This window comes from Rissa tridactyla, chromosome 2 (genome assembly GCF_028500815.1).
Source record: "Rissa tridactyla isolate bRisTri1 chromosome 2, bRisTri1.patW.cur.20221130, whole genome shotgun sequence".
In the NCBI taxonomy this organism is placed as follows: domain Eukaryota; kingdom Metazoa; phylum Chordata; class Aves; order Charadriiformes; family Laridae; genus Rissa; species Rissa tridactyla.
In genome coordinates this window covers 140,088,340-140,106,072 of record NC_071467.1, presented here as the reverse complement: position 1 = coordinate 140,106,072, position 17,733 = coordinate 140,088,340, and positions in this window count along the sequence as shown.

The following is a 17,733-nucleotide window of genomic DNA, read 5'->3' as shown; positions in this document are numbered from 1 at the left end:
GTATTCAAAACTAAGCTCCTCCTCAATGCATCAGACCATCTTTATATTCGTTAGACATCAGAATAAAAAATGATAATCAGCATCCCTGGCCTTTTCAATAGCGACCTCCCAAAGGGCTTAAATATATTCTAGAAATAATGGCTAAGCCCCATTTTCCTGGGTGTTAGAAGATGTTCTGTCACCATCTCAGAAGAGCCATTGTTGTGACAAAAGCCTCATGGCACAGCCCGGATGGGGCTGAGCAGGGAAACAGGCACTAGCAGGAACATCCCAGTCAGAGGAATTCATCAGGAGGGACCAAAAGGAATGAATTTTTCCAATGTGCTCTTAAAAGAGCGATGAAGGGGGGAAGAAGGCTGCCCCTTTTTGAGTCTGGGGGGGACGCGGTATGGATTTGTGGTCTCTCTTCGCCTTTGTAGTGAAGATGCTGCTTTTGATCTACAGCGCGGGGAGAGCTCTCCCCAAAGGCAGGGGTGAGGGAGGGGGTAGATCTGGAGGGAGACACAAAGGATGGAGCTGAAGCACTGCCTTGTAGCCGGGGATTGAAATGACATGTGCGCCACGGAACCTTTTTCTTTTCAAAGCAATTTGCTATCATTATATTGCCCGTGCATTTCCAATACATGTCAGCCTGTTCTCTTTTAACTTGGCGGGAGGGGAAGGTGCTTTTATTGCAGGGCTCCTTGCAGAAGCTCGCCAGACATTGCTATTATTACATCTGCCGGGCACAGCACAGAATGATGCGTGTTCATTAAAGGAATGGGGTTAAAGTAAAGCAAATCCGTTCAGCCCCTGTTAGAGAATGCTTGAGCGGGCTTAGAGGGTTCCATATACAGAGATATTGCAAATTTTAAAAGTAGGATGGTTTCTAACCCTGCAGCTTCAGTTCAGCTTCTGGATGGCGTTACCAATATCATTTAGCATTGTTTGCCTGGATCCTGTCAGTGGTGAAAATCCAGGAAACTGCTAGAACAACATTAATTAAGGATTTCAGGGAGTTGTAAATGACAAGATTCCTATTAACTATTTCTATTAGGATTCCTCTTCTGCTTTAACTCGGGTGCTTCACTGACTGGAGGGGGACATTGTGTGGCTATATAACTGCACGTGCAGGAGGAGAGGTGGGGCAAGGTTTGAAACAATAATTCAGATTTCACTTCTTCAACTGGATGCTCTCTCATTCACGTGCCAAAGGATGGGACTGATAATTGCTCCTTGTGGCACTGTGCCTGGGCTGATACGCTCTGAGGCTTGACACCAATAGGCAGCACACGGAGGGCGCTATTTAGTCTCTGTTTCTGCATTTCCAGCTATTAGTACACGGAAAACTACGCAGAGCGGAACAATGTAATCTCGGTTCCCTCATCTATCTTACCCTGGTGTTGGTTCAACCCCAAACTGCCTGAGAATGACAGAGCCCTTCCTCCAAACTTCTTTTCCTTCTGTTTTTGCATGGGAGGTTGGTAGCTGGAAAGGCCTTTTTGGTGGGAGAACAGCCAAAACCAGCCACCTCTGGCTGTTTAGCTTTGGAGTCAGGATTCCTGACGGCACGGAGAGGCTCTGCAAATTCTTTGGTTTCTTCTGCAGAATTGTGAAGATGACATCAGTGCCCTCCTCCAAAGATGGCGAAGACTACAGGAGAGAAGTCCCATCCACTCAGACACACGACCAGCGAGCAGAATGAAGCACCAAAAAACTATATGGGGACTTCACAGCGCAAATGCTTGAAATCATCCTGCAAAATGTGGTGGAGAAGTTGGTTTCAGAAAGAAACAGCAACAACAGCGTGCCACCAATGTACATCTGCCCCTTTCGTCTCTTAGAGCCACTGACGAGGCGCTCGAAGAGGAAGGTGATGCTGCTGGGTCCCAGGCGGCGGTGCCTGCAACGCCTCCCTCCATAATAACAGCCCCATAAAGTCCTTTAGACAGACTTGTGCAGCTGGGCCAAAAGTTGGGTTTGGGAGATAGAGGACCGCAATTCGCCCTCTGGTTCGTCACGGTCTCCTGGAGGAGTGTCGACCCGTGAGGAGTCTCTCTAACTCTTGTTTGTTCCCTTGTTTTTGCACAGCAGCCCGACTAACAAAATGAAAAGCGCAGCTTGAAAGGAGCCCACTGCACACAGGTTTCCTCCTGGCATGACAGGCTATCGCAGCCTTAATGGTAGGCTGCTAGACTAGAAGCAGTCTTTCATTGAGTTTGTCTTACTGAGAGGAAAAACTGCTTTGTGTAATAACTTTATGGTAAATGTTGGCAAAAGATTTGCACTGCATACTGAAAGAGAGACATTTCTGACCACAGCTCATGAACCGCATTTATTTACTCTGGCATTTGTCCATTATTTGTTCATAGGCTTTCTGTCTCTGCTAAATGTGTTCCAATTTTGGGAGCTAAATCATTGCCAGTAGTTTCCAGGACATTCCGCTAGGCTAAGCAAAATTGCCCTAAGCAGTTGTCAGAAACCACTGGAGTAGTATTTTAAATACAGAGTATTTGAAGAAAATAAAAGATACTGAGCGTCCTATCTGCCTGGATCCCGGATCCTGTGTGTTGTAAAAAGTTAGAGAACAGCAGCAGAGGGCTTAAAGCAGTGCCTGTCTTTCCTGAGCCATTTTCCATCATTTAATGAACCAATTTGATTTTAAAATGAGGAGAGTAATTAAAGAATATATACATTTATCAGCAGCTCTCCAGATAGAAATCATGCTCAAACTTCAGTTTGGAAAATCCCAGTTATTTACTTCTTAATAAAAATTAATTACAAAATACAGGAGGAAAGCCATGGCTGCTAAAACTGACACTCAATTACTCTCAGATGGCCTTACAAAAATGTATATTTATAGCTCAGGTGGGATAATAATATGGGAATTGCTTTTCTGGAACAGCCTCCTGATCCATCTGCTCACTGTCCTGTATCTGATAGAGTTCACAACAACCTGATGTATTACCTGCCCTGGCCATGGTCTAATGACGATTGCGGAGTAATCCCTAACACAGTGAGTGACCGGCTTGAAGTATGAGTTCCTATATTTTTCTCTAATGTTATTTTTCTTGGCATTAAGCATTGTAATTTCAGATATTCTTATTGTCCAAAGGAAAGCTTAATGCTGCTTGGGATTTTGCTGAATTCCTGGCCTGCGTGGTATCCTCTGGCAAAGCGGTGCAGAGTCAGCGTGAGCCCCCAGAGAGCAGGAAACTTGCCTGCCGGTGCTGTGGAATCAGCTGCCTTTCATTTTCATCAAGTGCCCACTTTTTGCTGTGTACGAGAGGGTACACTGATGATTTTCTCTACTTTTATCATGTCCCTTTCTTTTTCTCTCCCTTTCAAAGAGAAACAAATCCCAGCTTTCCAATTTCTGCACCAATGAGTCAGAGTCATTTCTGAGCTCATTTCCAAACCCCCTCTCCTTCTGCAGACAGAACAACCAGTCCCACCTATGCAGTGCCGGGGGAAATGGCAGTAGTGATTTACGTAAGAGCATTCTGCTGTCGTGTTCCTCATCCATCCCATTAAATCCCATCCGGGGTTTTAATCCACAGCTTCGCATAAAGAGAGCATCCTCAATAAACTGCCAACTAGGATTCCCCTCTAAATCACTGTTTAAATCTCGGGCTTTTTGGAAAAAGGGTTTGGTTTTTTTTCTTTTCAATATGTATATAGGAATATTTTATCAACACTGACTTTCAGCTGTCATTTTATTACTCATTTTGTAACCACACGAAGCTTCTCAATACACTCTTTTCACACACTGAAAAAGAAAGGCTAGGTCCTCCGTTTATTTTTCATCAGACTGCCCACTTGTATAGTAAATTCAGCAGTAACAGTAATATAGTAATAGTAGTATAATAAGTAATGACACTGATCCTAGTAAATGCAGCATCTCAATGATAAACATTTTACTTTGACAAAAGCTGGCCATTTGATCCCTATGTGAGTAATTGTTAATTCTCTAGGCATAAAGGGTACTTTGCTTCCTATGTTCTAGCCAGTTTTGATTGATGGAAATATTCAGCTTAACTTGCATGATGATTTGTTTTTTCTCCTTAGCTTCGTGTGCGTATTTTGTTAGAGGCTGACTGGAAATGTAGAAGGATGGATGTCTGGTTCACCTCTGTCCACACCACTGCGGGCATGGGCAAAGATTCAGAGAGATTAGGGAAGTACAATTTCGCAAAAATCTATGACAAACCTTATCTGTTCACATATTCCTGTTACTATTTTATTTTTACTTGCCATTTGAGGAATTTAATGGGTGCAGATAAGATTCCCGCTGGTTCCTGAATCCCAAATTATCCCTGCATTTTTAAATACTGGTGGTCTAAGCACTGTCCTAATGCTTTAAATATTTTGTCTTCCATCTCCTAGCATTTTTCCTATTCCCATCATTAATGAGGAAACGCAGATGTTACTCTATCACTTGGCAGTGGTAGGTTTATATTGTATGGGAATTCTTTTGCTTTAATTTACCAGCTTGCTTCAGTGACACCTTTGTTTCACATTCTGTACCATTACTACCACTAGCAAAGAGGAGGCGGAGAATAGATAACTTTCCAAAACCTTATAGAAATCTTCCTTAGCTCCCCTTAAATTCCTGTGACCCCAAGCAGCGCTCTGATTCCCTTGAAGTCTTCAAGCTTTTGATATATTCAAATAAAACAATCTTATTCTGTTTGAGACATTCAGCTACTTGGGCCCGCAAAAACTATCTTGACTTCCTAATTTTCCTCTTGCTTGTTCTCTGCTAAGAGGCAGCACCATTATCATTCACTCGTGCATTGGAGTCTATTTTCTAACCAAAAAAAATAGAAGGACTACAGTGGGAAAGCAACAGCATCTGGAAAAATCAAACAATGTGAATTAATACATTCTTTGTGGGCTAGAGGAAGCAACGGAGTCGAGGACGGCCTTTGGATGTTATGTTTTACAATACCTCTGGAGGCCCAAGCCCCACTGTAGGCTGTTTTCTTCCTGCCTTTGGACAAGCCGAAATTAACTGGTAATAACACACAATTAAAAGCGCATGTGTGTGTCTGTGAGGGTGTGTGTGTCTTTGCTCTAATTCCACTCCTTCTGTGCATTTTAACTTTCAAACTTAGACAGCAGCGAAGAGGAGACAGACAGGTATACATAGCAGCCACATCAAAATCTTGGTGGGGCAGGGGGAACATTTGACACCTCCTTGTTTCAATGCCCCCTGTCTGTTTTTAATTTCACTAAATCGCTCCCGTCTGGGGATTGTATATTTTCAGTGGCCTCTCCCAGCAGCGCAGAGGTAGAGCATTCGTGTGCCAAACCCCAGCTATGCTCCAGCGCGGGGCTGCAGCTCTACAGGAGGCAAGAGGGGAGTCAGCTCTCGGGACCAGCCATCCGCCCAGCTGAACTCAGGTCTAAAAGCGACACCAAGAAATCTCACTTGCCCTTTTCCCTCTCTAGCCGTCTTATGAGGGAAGAGGTGGACAACCTGAGTAACAAATGAGTTAATAGACTTTTTACATCACTGCTTTGAAAGTATCAGCAAGGCAAGGCTGCACCTGGAGTACTGTGTCCAGTTCTGGGCTCCCCGGTTCAAGAAGGACAGGGAACTGCTGGAGAGGGTGCAGCAAAGGGCTACAAAGATGATTAGGGGATTGGAACATCTCTCTTATGAAGAAAGACTGAGGGACTTGGATCTTTTTAGTCTGGAAAAAAGATGACTAAGGGGGGATCTTATCAATGCTTATAAAAAAGGGTCGGTGTCAGGAGGATGGGACCAGGCTCTTTTCAGTGGTGCCCAGTGACAGGACAAGAGGTAACAGGCACAAATTTGAACATAGGGAGTTCCACCTAAACATGAGAAGCAACTTCTTTCTTCTGAGGGTGGCAGAGCACTGGCACAGGCTGCCCAGAGAGGTGGTGGAGTCTCCGTCTCTGGAGACATTCAAAACCCGCCTGGACACGTTCCTGTGCAACCTGCTCTAGGTGACCCTGCTCTGGCAGGGGGTTGGACTAGATGATCTCCAGAGGCACCTTCCAACCCCTACCATTCTGTGATTCTGTCTGCGTGACAGAAAGGTCCCTCATTAGCGAGCAGATACCGTACTAAAGTTGCTGATCAGGACAACAAGGACTCTGTTGGCTTGGGTAGGAGGTTTGCTTGGTTTTAAGAGACAAGTGGGATCTGGACCTGAGTACCTCCAGGGAAAGGGATGACTTGGAACGGCAATTTGAGGAGGATTTCACAGGACAGCAGCAGGCACGGTGGAGCCTGGCCTCTCATCCCTTGCCATTGAGGCCAGTGGAGGATTTCCTCCTGGTTTTGAGACAAAAACCCAGGCTCAACAGAAAAAGATTGCCTAATCTTAGGAGGACTCATAAGTGAGCAACCAGACAACATTAAATAGGGAAAAAAGAAGACCTCCTCAGTCATCTTCTCCAAGGCTGTGATACAGCATAACCCTGCAACCTTCCTCCTGTGAGCATCTCACCAGATCAATCCCATCACGAGGACTGAATAATGAATAGCAATTTTTCAGATACTTATGCCTGAACAGAAACCCTTCTTCACACATGGAGGTGTGTCAGGACGTAAAGAAAAGCCATCTCCCCTAGTATTAGTTTGAACAATGCAAACGCTCATCTGCTTGTGCATGGACAAGGGCATGGGACAAGGTCAGCACTGGGCAGACTCCAGGCATGTGTGGCTGCTGGGGGCTTGCAGAGCTCTGCCTCTAGGAGCCAAGGGGTTAAAATAACCCTCAAGATAAAGCCAGCCAAGAGACACCATGAATTACTTTGGCCCACTGGAGCTTCTCTTGCGAGGAGCGGGGATTTGGCCTCAATACAGCAAGGAAACCAAGGTGGTAATAGGGTGCTTTGAGAAATCGCATTGTGTCATTGTGTGGCCCTGAGGACGCAATGAATGACTTTCACAATAGGCTTGTGAGAGTATGAAAAGATACCTAAGCCTATTCCACTAGAGCTTCATTACATGAAAGCACACTTTTTTGAGGTCTAAAGGATTTTTTTTTCCTCCCCTGCCCTCACTGAGTTCTCTGTGAATTGAGCATTACAGTGGCTTTGACTGTAACCATTATAATCATTTTCCAGTGCTAATGTTGTGGTTTTAATGAAAGGAAACAGCAAATGGGGTATCGACTCATATACACAAATCTGCACTTCATTTGCACAAAATAGCTTCTGGATGGCTTTCCTCCATGTTTTTGGTCAACACCACTCTTTTTGAGAAATGATCAATGTCTACAACTGTTTGCTCTTCCACAGATAAAGCAGATGCTATTCATTACTGCCTTTGCCATGCATATATTGCTACTTTCCCCAAAGCAGCCGCACTGGGTCATGTGTTTATTTTTCTTTAAATCCTTTTGTTCTTAAATCACTCCACTTTTGCTTTCAGGATATGATGAATGATTAATGCTGTAGTAGCAGCATTATTGAATTAGGAAAGTCACTGGCAGCTTCCAAAATCTTTGAGACAACCAACAAATAAATACAAACCACTTCTTTACAGTCAGATATAGCAGAGCAGTGTGATGGTGTCGAGATAAGGAGACGTAATGCTGATGTGAGCACTTTTAAAGCTGTAGGACAGATTTGCAGTTACTGACATGTAAATCATAGCAGCTCTGATAACAATGCAGATGTTTTGAACAATCTTGCACTGAAGTAAGGTAACTGCAATAAAAACAACATTAAGGCAAATTCAGAACTGGTGTGGGCATTTGGAGGGAATTCTTTGCTCTAAGAAGTTATATGATCATAAAGAAAAGAATTATTCATAGTTTTACGGTTTGGGTTTATTTAAAGAATAGAGATTTGGAGTCGGATGCTGAAAGGTAGGTGTTCGGCACCTCCCAGGGATTAGAGCCAACAGCATGAGCAACAACTCACCAGGAAAGGAGAGAGATTATAGATTTCTGGAGTAACCCTTTGCAGTCACCACTGGAACATCTCTCTGCTTTGCAAGTAGAGTTAGCCTACTGTTCATAGTGATACTACAGAATGTAATATGGTAAAATTCCAGTTAAACAGGAGCTTGCATGAAACAGGAAAGCAGGATTAAGTTTGTTTTCCTACATTCTAGCACAGGAGGTTCTCTACTGGCTTCCTAACGAAGCCCATCAGGTTTCTATGTGGCCCTGTCCCTCGTGTTTCATCACAGCGCCCTGGTGGTCAGCAGAGCCAGCAGGGTCAGGCAACTGTTTTAAAAGTCCTTTATGCAGAAGTGAAGGACTGAAAAGACTGTGCGAAGGTGAAGAATAAGCCCTAGCATCTCCAGCTCTCTGGGTTTGCAATCCTACGGGAGGAAGCTCTGTGGCTATGGCAAGCGTGTTGTTTGACAGCAGTAATAACCATGGTTTTCCTCACCCAGGGCTGCCCCCGAGCACACTGCAGAACTTTCTCCCTGACTAATTCTTCTCCCCACGGCTCTGTTTAGCATTTCTATAGATATCAGGAGACTCATATTCGTTACTTCAGCGTATTCCTGAAAATAAAGGGCCCTTTTATTGAGTGCTACAGTGCTATATACTTTCCTGGCCTTAAAATCTTTTTTTCTTTTTCAACTACTTGTTCCTTATTAGAGCTGGGTAGGGAAAATGGTTTCCCTGCAGAGTGAAAGATCTCACAGTTTCAAGAAGGTCCCTGCTGCTGTTCTACATCAGGATGCTACCAAGGACTTTCAAATAGGGCCTGCTCAGAGCAGTCAACAGCCAGGGATTCAGACTCTTACTGGAGCTGTTGGAGAACTGGGTAAAAACCATTTCTATATAGAAATAAGAATAAAATCTGCTGTAGTCCAAGATCAGCTCAGTACGCTCGAGGAGGGTGCGGTGCTTTTGCTCATTTCCCTGGCTGAAGCTGTTTCACTTTGTACAAGTAATGTCACATCAATCTGGGAAGAGACCTGGGCTTCTGTCTGCTCCTCCCAGCACAGTGATCTAATTCCTGGTCTACTTGCTCACGTTCTTTCACTCTCTTGCCTAATGACTGTCTCATCATCTATGCAAATTGGAGCATTTCCAACAGGAGAAATTCCCACTTGGAAGCAGACAGCAGCCCAGAATGCACCCAGGCTGTAGGGCACTGAATTTCATATGCCTGGGTCAACTTACAGAGACTATAACCCCACATGCGATTGGCTGGTTTGGATCTGAATATCCTACCCAGGAACTTCTGTCTGCCCTGAGGCAGTAAACGAAGGTCTCTTATTTCAACCAGAAACTCATTGAACAAGTGAACATCTTCCCATTGGAAGTTCTAGGTTTGACAAATAAGCATTTGAGGACATTATTTCAGAAAGCTCCAGCCATCTGTGTTCCCTGTCACCTTTATCTGTAGATCTTCAGTGGGTTCCTCCACCTGCAAGTCTTCATTTTTCTAAGAAGTTTTCATTCAAGTTGATTCATGGAAAAGTATTGGAGAGACTAGTTCACCAGCCTTTCCACAGTATAGGCTCTGCCTTCTTTTTTCACCATGCTTTCAGTCAACCTGTAGCTATGCTCACCCAGTTGCAACCCTAGAGAGAAGTTCTCTCACTTCATCCCCCCCCACCAGTAGGAAACAAATTGCTGAAATCCTTGGCAGGTGTTATGCATATGTGTCATGGTTTGGGCAACACCAGCGGAGCAGGGGTACCTGGAGTATTATGGGGAGAAACTGGAAGTCCTTTCTCTTTGATTAAGTGAATCCTAGATGTGTGCAGAGGGTAAGGACTATCATGGGCAGAGGCGAAGAATGGCCCCATCCCCTTGAAGACCACAAAACCCGTATAAGAATCAATTAAAATCTTGCCCCATAACAAACCTATATGCCTTTCCTTTATTTCTTCCCTTCACATGGCAAAGCTTGTACTTGGAGGTCTCCGCTCTTCTCGCGCTTGGATCAAGAAGAGGGAGGGCAGGGGGTGTCAGAGCAGGCGGAATTCAACCACATATTCCCCCCCCTCCCCACTCAGGCTCACTGCTGTTTTGATGCTCCAGATAAAGAAAATCTCTGTGTTTTTTTTTTTTGTCCTCGGAACAAAGCTTCCCACTGCTAGCCTTGGGAGACACAGAACATCCCGGCTGGGCAGGAGTTCTTTATGGATATTTCTAGTGCTCAGAGAAGGAAGGGAGAAAAAAAAGCACCAAACTACAGCAAGTTTATGGTAATTGCTTTAATGAGGCAAAATCCTTTAGAATGCAAACACGCTCAACAATACACAACGAAACAATCAAAAAAAAAAGTGTCTTATACAGGCTGTTTTATAAGAAGGTAATAAAAACAATTGTATGGCACACTCAGTTGCATAAACAGGCTCACCATGGAAGGTGTTTGTGTGAGAGCAGGACTATGAATACTTAATTGCTTCCATTATTCTTATTTTCAGTACAAAATACTGCAATCAAAACTTAATCTGTGGCTTGATTTTTAAATAAAAAGGTTATATTCCAGTTCCATTGTTGCAAATATAATAAAATGCAGTCTTTCTGTTAAATGCTATTTCATTTCTTACTGCTTGTAAGGAGGTGTAACAGTGATTAATATGTACATCCCTGGCAATTTCAAATCCTTTTTCAAAAGCAAGATCATTATTTCTCTTCATGTGGAAGGTAGAAGACCAAAATGTTCAAAAGGTCTTCATTAATGATGTGACTAGAAGCCATGGAAGCCTTTGGTGAGATCCTTCTATGGCTGCCAATCCGCTTTGATCCAAGCCCCAACAGCAATGCAGAATTCAGATTTATTTTCATTCACACATCTCTTCTGAGAAACCCCGTGAGTACAAAGGAACAATGTAAGGAAAGATGAATTTGGGGACCTCAATAAGTTGCAAAGTGCAAAACTGAAAAAATGTCACCCATTTTCTCACACCTCTTAGGAGGGAAAATGACTCAGACAAAAGGCTCGTATGAATTTGAATACAATCTGGTGTGTGCGGAATGTTGTATTCTATATCTAGTGATTTTTATTTTTTTAAATATGTACTGTTATACTTGTGTTTTTGTGCCATCTAGACCAGAGTAATTTTCAAATCCTTTGACATAAGAACTCTTTTTTTTTTCCCTCTGACTTTTTGCTGGAGGAAGAGATATAGAACTGTCAAAGACCTGTTGTGCACATAAACTGAGTGATAGGTCTGAAAAGATTTAGGGAACAAGATTGTCTTATACCAGAAAATTAATATCTGGATAAAAAAAATATTTGTTAACGGTATGTGCTTTACAGGCTGAGCACATTGCCGTAAAATAACATAACGTAGTGATACCAGAAAGACCAGAGTCACTCTCACTGCGAATGGATGTCTCTAGGAAAGCAGTGATGATTTCTGGTGTCAAACTAATGGCAAAGCATGACTTTAAAATTGATATTTGTTGCTCATACACATCTGAATTTACATATTTAATTAAAAGAATGTTCTGCTATAATACACATTAAGAAGTAGCACTTTTTCAGTTCACTAGACCTATAATAATTTCTAGCCTTGAAATTGGCTGATTATTGGACTTCTTTTAGTGCTACAGAGCATCTGCCAAATAGGAAATGTCATTTTTGTTTTCACCTTTCTCGTCACTACAGACAGAGTAACGCTGTCAGGAATCAAGCAGGTACCATTAAATATTTTTCTGCTCACAATTTCATCATCACATTTTAATACATTTCATTACTAATGCTCAAAAACAGTTCACATGAAGCAAAAAAAAAAAAAATTGGTAAGGCAGAAGCTCTCATTCCCCCTGTCCCAGGGAAAATAACTACTTTTAACACCTTCCATCTCACTACAGTAGAACTACTGCCCAGGAGAACAAAGGACACATAACTAAGTTGATGAATATTTTAAGCTGCCTATAATTTGTGTGAAGAATACTGACCTTCCTATAGCCAAACTGATCAGCTCAAAAGCCTTATGGCAAGATCAGCCTTTCCAAGCACTTATTTTCAGGGTGTCCGGGGGGCCAAGAACTCCCAAATCCCAACTGCTGACCTTTCAGCAATGTATCTTACCCTCTTATTAGATGTCAAAACCAGATTGTTTGCTGGCATCCGTCAGTCTTCAACAACTAAAGGCAAGAGGACACATCGAGGAGGCTCATGTGTATATGTATATGGAAGTATATATAAGAAGGAATTTTACATATTTATAAAGAATAATGGTGTACAAATCATATGCAAATAATATATATAGGGAATGCATGTATATCAGGACGAATGCCTACACATATTTTAAGAATACATATGTGTGTGTGTGTGTGCACGTCTGCTGGACAAAACAGCTTTGATGATTTAAAGCAAATATCTTCATATACTGAACATCTTCTTTTAAGCCAGGCAAATTACAGTTTCTAACCTCCCAATATATGTATCTCCTTAATCAAGAACCAATTGCCAAACAAAGATTATAAGTGTATACCACGGTCCCATTCAGCTCATTTCTCCTAGCAAACAACTTAACAATGTTATCCAAGATGAAAATTTTGCTTGCAAAGTAAATGGGTATCTAGGTTTGGATTACATGTTATGCAGAAAGATCTAGCTCATTAATCTGAAATTTTCAGAAGAAATCCAGACCATGCTTTCCTCTTAGTGTCAAATTCTTCAAGGTTCAGAAAGCAAGTCTGCAATCAGAAATCCAAACTCGCCAAGATGATCTATAATATGCTACAAAAGTGGAATTGAAAAGACAAGTCGTCCAGTCTGATGAGGTAGATGGGTGCCTGGAAGCATGCTGAATGTCATCTGCTAACAACAGCCATAAAGATCAAGGAGTCTAGCAGGGGCAGGCTGAATTGATTCCACAGTTACTCATGAGCTAACATCTGCTTACAGATGTTAGATGAAGAACAGCCAGGAACTAGTAGCGAGGAACTTTCAATAAAAACTAATCTGAGAGGCTTGGCAAGATGCCACCATATGATTATCCGGCTGATCCTAAACACATTGACTCTAAGGTCCTAAAGTAGAGCTTTGCCAATGTACGCTTGCTGTCATAAAGGAGTTATCAATTTTTCCTTCTCAATCCCTCGACAGTCCCTCGATTATAGAAATCATATTGCAATGAAGGTAGACCTAGGTGAAGGTGGTCCTAGATAAACCATATACTGCTCCTGTGATGCTCTCCACGTTTAGTTTCCCCTTCTCTAAAATGAAGCTCTCTGTATTTGGAGCTTAGTTGATTTCCTCTGCTTGCCTGTCTACATCTGCAGGATATCCACCTACGTTACCTAACAATGCTTCGTTATTACCTTGGTGAAGCCTCCGTCTCTCCAGGCCAGTGAACACCTTCACAGCAATGCTCACCAGTGGCAGCTCCCTCTGCCACTGCAGCGTGTGCGCAGGCAGCAGAGACATAGCACTGAAAAAAAAAAATAATGCAAGTGACTGTCACGTGCAAGTGTACCGATCGGGTACACGCACATCAAGGCAGCAGCCTGCAATGATGCTGCATTTTTATTAAGGGCCTCAAAATAGCAAGAAACGAAATAGGGATGCTAATGCACTGAGTTTGGGCTTGGTTTGTATTGCAGATTATGTACGTTAGACAGTAGATGAAATATCGTTTTCTGGAAGTGAACCTGCAGTCAAAACAGGACGCCTGATTTGGCCCTACGTGATGTAGCAAGTTACTGACTACATCCCAATCACATGTAGTAACTCTCATCCTTACTCAAAGACTCTGCACACTGATAAAATCCCTAACAACGGCTTTACAAACCATAGTGATCCAAGTCTTTGGAAGGTGTAAATGGGCACAGTAGCTACGGTCAATCCTCTTTTCCAACAGTTCTGCCTCTTTACCTCTGTTTTTATCACATTGGCACTGGTAAAGTTGCTTACTGAAGAAAAAAAGGCTTCTTCCTTAGAAAAAATGTTGCCAAGAGCAGTTTACATCATATGCTATCTGGAAGCTATTCTGTGAAACATCGTAATAATTGCTTTTCCTGGACTGAGACACTTATTAGTAGCAGCTAAAGTTAACAGATTGGAAGACTGCCTGAAGATGATGAATGGGTTTTCTCAGATTGTAGATTTCTGGTCATTTTCCATGGCAGCTGTAAATTTAAAAATAATATAAAGTTAAGCAGTGGTAGAATAGAATTCACAAATATTACACAGCTACTGACTTGATCATTAATCATCCTAAATTAATGTTAAAGTGTTACATATGATGAGCCAGCTTTTGCCCTGGGGTGTATACAGAAGTTTCCCATTGATTACAAATGGGAAATGGCACATGTATGTGAATGCTGAATTTAGCCAACTGCTGGCTTATTTTGCTGGATTTTTTTTATTACTATTTGAGGGAGGTGGAAACATTTATTTCTTATTAATACCCTTCCATACTAGTGATCTGAAAGAAAATGATGGAGACATCATCGGATTTGTAGTCAATATCCCAAGTTACTGCAACAACATCCCTACTTATTTTCAAAGCTGAAGACCATCAATACCCTCCAGAGTTCAGGAGTCGTTTGATCTGCCTTGTGTCCACTTTTGAGGTGGCTGCAGTCAAAAAAGGGTCTGTTATTGGACGGAGTGAATATTTTCGTCCACAACTGAAATTCCTTCTAGGTTAAACCACCGTTTTTCCTAGACTTTGTCCTAATTTACCCCGTTATTTTTTGACAAAGTCCCGTACCTAAGTGTCTTCTTCAGGTGAGTAACCAGAGAGGAGCTGCCAGAGACACGCATGTAAAAAAACCCAAAACCAAAACAACCCCCCTCTCCGTGCCCTGCAAGTCAAATCTGATGCAAATGCAGAAGTCTTGCACTCAGAGACATGATAATGATTCCTCACTGTCTCTGCAGAATGGGGAAGTCAGAAAACCTGTAATAGCTTCAGCAAGATCATGAAGATACACAGACCTTTGCCGTGTGAACATTTAACTCCTCTCAACTCCTTTTGCACTTACCTAACACTATTATATTAATTACATATAAATTAGGCTGCATTTAGGCATATTTGTGTTATACATACTGTTAGTATTAATATATAATAGCTACAGGACCGAGTTTTTCAGCATTGCTAACTTAGTCTTGTATTTAATATCTTTCAGACTAGGTACAATACTCTACGGTAGTTGCACTGAAACAACTTATTTGAATGCCAAGTACAGAATACTGTTATCAGCAGGTTTTCTCAGGCCCGATTTACTTCTGTTTATCCACAAGGCTTGGTAATAAATACGTGTATTTTGGGGCTCTAGGTACATTAAACATACTGAATAGTCAAAGCCTGTAGAAGCTAATTTCCCTGTCATTGCGTTATAGTTAAATTGGTTACTTCAATTATGTAACTTCAAGAACACCAACAACACAGGTTCCCGATTTCAATAGTACATATGCTGGTTTTAGCACTTACAATGGATCAGCTTTTAGCATGAGACACTAAACTCATCACGCTTTGAAATTCGGAGCCACAATTTCAAATGTAATATTGTCTTTGTTTGTGTGTGTCATTAACGGCTTTTCTTTTTATACTTTCTGGATGTATACTATAATATTTTGTTCAAATCAAAGTGAAGACTGGAAGGTAGCTCACAATTAACGTATGCAGTTAAGCATTTACAGCATCAGATCCTCTATTGATATCAGCTTAATCAAGCAGGTATTCAACCAGTAACAAAATGTGCACAATAGTCAAATAAACTATTTGCTGTTAAATCCCGATGTAGGGAATGTGCCAGGTATACTGTGAAATGTCTTCAAGGGGACTTCTTTAATGGTGTTTATTCTACGCAGAAAGCACTCAGCCACTGCAGTAGTACAGAAGGAACAAGGAGAAAGGAAGGGTTAAATTAATATCCACAGCAAGTGACATGCCATTATGATTTTAGCATTGTGCAATAGAAATAAAGCACATATCAAATGGATTAAAAACTGGCTGGCGGATCTCAAAAACTAGGCATCAGCTGGGATTTCAGATTGAATGAATGTTCCAAATGTTCCCTTGGGTTCTGTACGAGGCCGAATATTCTTTAGCAGTTTCACCAATGGTCATGTAAACATATCCCTAAATGCAATCTGCGAATGACATGGGTTTGGCAGGACGGTATACAATGATGAAGACCAGGCAGTCAAACAGAAATTGAGAATGGTACAGGAAAGATCCACAAAATTATTCAAAGGAGAATTCCTTGCAGTAAAAATAAAAAAAAAAAAACCAAAAAACCTAAAGATTTCCATCTGATTAGTTTATCAGAAAGAAGATGGGAAGAGGTGAGCCGTACACATAAATAATTCGCAGAGGGGGAAATACCAAGCTCCTCCATCTAGCAGGAGACCCATGGGCTAGAAACTTAAGCTAGACAGACTGAAAGTAAGGTAAGGTGCCTTTTTAGCAATAACAATGCTTATCTGTTGGAAAAAAACTTTCCAGGGATATACGAGATACATTTTACGATCTCTCAAGGCCAAGAGGAAGACATGCTTTAGCCAAAACCAGAGGTTTTTGTTTAACAGAAGAATAACTGGAGATAGTGTAAAGAAATACAAGCAAACAAATTGATCATATTCTATGAGTATGAATGTATGCAAATTTACCAGAGCAAACATTTCCTCATCTGCCTGTGGTATGTCTTGTTAAGACAATTGCTTATTAACCGTCTTCTAAGGAGGTGGATTATCATCGTTTAATCTTACCTTAAGGGATATTATGAAAGAAAAAGTTTATCAAACATTTAGAAAGCGTAATAAAGTCTACAATACAACTTGTCTTGCAACCCTACAAGTTGCTGGAGAGAACAGCCCTTATTTGTGAGATACAAACCTGAGGTAAAACACAGTGAAGAGATGGAGCTCATGTTAGTTTAGCAAATATTAATAGACTAATATGAAAACACTGACACCACATACGCTTTGAACTACATGGTGGCACTAAAGTGTGCCTCTGTGTTATTTTTCAAATAATGAGAACCACAATATATCTTCAGATACTTTCTGCTTCTACCAAATAACAATAATTAATAACTGTTAGCATCCTCCCCCCTCTTCCCTTTTCTAGCATATTATATCTCCCGGAAACTGGCTGAGCCAGTTACATTAGCAAAACCAGAGAGTAAATCCATTCAAAACAATGTGACTAAAAGCAGAATCTCTCTACTTGCTTTTGCATGGTCAGAACAAAAGGTTCCAGAGCTGCTTTTACAGCTAAATAGCATTTTATAATAAGCTCTGAAATTTTTGGGAAAGTCAGATTACAATGTTGGTTTAACATCAGACGCTCTATTGTTTAGATGTAGGATCACTGCAATGTCCGGTCTCTGAAAACTTAAGGTTTTCTTTTGATATTAAAAAGACCACTGAAGTAATCCACAAAGAGCTCAGGCCTCAGGAAAGAAGTCTGAAAAACAAACACTGCTAAAGACTGGTCAGATACGATTATGTGGCTGACAATTACATATGATAACAATTAAAATTATCTGATTCCAACCACATGGCATCTTAATACAGCAGATCTCCAAGCAAATAAAGTGTCACATAATAGGTTTTGATGGATGTTGTCAGCAGCCTTTTGAATGTTACAGATACCTTCCCATCGATGCCCCAGAAATCAGCAGAAACTACTGACCTCATCCTAAACTGAAACTATTTGCATGTACCTAAATGCTCTGGTTCTAACTGATCAGTAACCTCAAATTCTTGTTTTACTAGGTGATTAGATAAACGCATACGTGGTGTCCAGCAGCTTACTTCCAGTTGTAAATAACTTAGCTAATATATGCATTAGTGGTTTGAGTCAAAACCCTAGAGGTTTTC